Raw genomic sequence first — 1,478 nt, 5'->3', positions numbered from 1 at the left:
ATGTCCATATCAGAGTATACTGACAAGTTTGATGAGCTATTCAGGTTCTCTCGTATGTGCTAAGGGACTCCGGTGGGATATGAGGAATGGAAGTGTGTTAAGTATGAAGGGGGACTCCGGAGTGATATCTTCAGTTCAGTGGGACCAATGGAGATTAGGACTTTCTCCGAGTTGGTAAACAAGTGTAGGGTTGCTGAAGAGTGTGTGAAGAGGGCAACCGCTGAGAAAGGGAGTCAAAGGGGATCATTCCCACAGAACCGAGGGAAGAGCTTTGCACCTAGGGGTCCGTCTTTCAAGAGGGGAAGCTCTTTCAGGAGGCCCAACAACAACAACAATTTCCAAGGGAAGAAGTATGGGAAGCAACCTCAGAATGATCAAGCTTGTACTAGGTGTGGAAGTCACCATCCGGGAGCACCATGCAAGGCCGGATGGGGTTTGTGCTACACTTGGGGAAAGGCGGGGCATAAAGCCGTAAATTGTCCGGAGAAGCAGAGACAAGGTGCTGGGAAAGCACAACAGACTGGTCGGGTGTTCACCACTTCAGCTGTAGGAGCTGAGGGATCCGAGACACTTATTCGAGGTAACTGTGAAATGGCTGAACAAACTTTAAATGCTTTATTTGATTCGGGAGCATCACATTCATTCATTGCATTTGAGAAAGCCCATGAGTTAGGATTGAAGGTGGTAACCTTGGGTTACGATCTAAGAGTGTACAATGCTACCCATGAAGCCATGGTAACTAGGCTAGGATGCCCGGAAGTTTCCTTTAGGTTCAAGCAGCATGATTTTGTTCATAATTTAGTCTGCTTACCGATGATCGGTCTTGATCTTATCTTGGGATTGGACTGGTTATCTAAGAACCATGTTCTGCTAGATTGTTCTACAAAGTCGGTGTACTTTATGCCGGAAGATACTGAAGGGCCGGTCGTGGTGAATAATTATTACTTGAATTTGATGATGGTGAACTGTTCCGAAACCGAATGTCAGGGTATCATGTTGTTAGCCGCGGGTGTTTCGGGTGATGATCAAAGGTTGGAACAGATTACGGTTGTGTGTGAGTTTCCGGAAGTGTTTCCTGATGATATTGATGAGTTTCCACCTAACCGAGAGGTTGAGTTTGCTATTGAATTGGTGCCTGGAGCGGGACCAATCTCAAGTGCTCCTTATAGGATGTCACCGTTAGAGATGAACGAGCTAAAGTCTCAGTTAGAGGATTTGTTGGGAAAGAATTTTATACGACCAAGTGTCTCTCCGTGGGGTGCTCCAGTATTACTGGTGAAGAAGAAGGATGGGAGTATGCGGCTCTGTGTGGATTACAGGCAGCTGAACAAGGTTACAATAAAGAATAAATACCCATTGCCGAGAATTAATGACCTCATGGATCAGTTGCAAGGAGCTCGAGTTTTCTCCAAGATCGATTTACGATCCGGTTATCACCAGATAAGGGTGAGGGGTGAGGATATCCCTAAGACCGCTTT

This window comes from Arachis duranensis, chromosome 9 (genome assembly GCF_000817695.3).
Source record: "Arachis duranensis cultivar V14167 chromosome 9, aradu.V14167.gnm2.J7QH, whole genome shotgun sequence".
In the NCBI taxonomy this organism is placed as follows: domain Eukaryota; kingdom Viridiplantae; phylum Streptophyta; class Magnoliopsida; order Fabales; family Fabaceae; genus Arachis; species Arachis duranensis.
The sequence above is the reverse complement of the archived record's forward strand: the minus strand, read 5'-3'. Positions refer to the sequence as shown.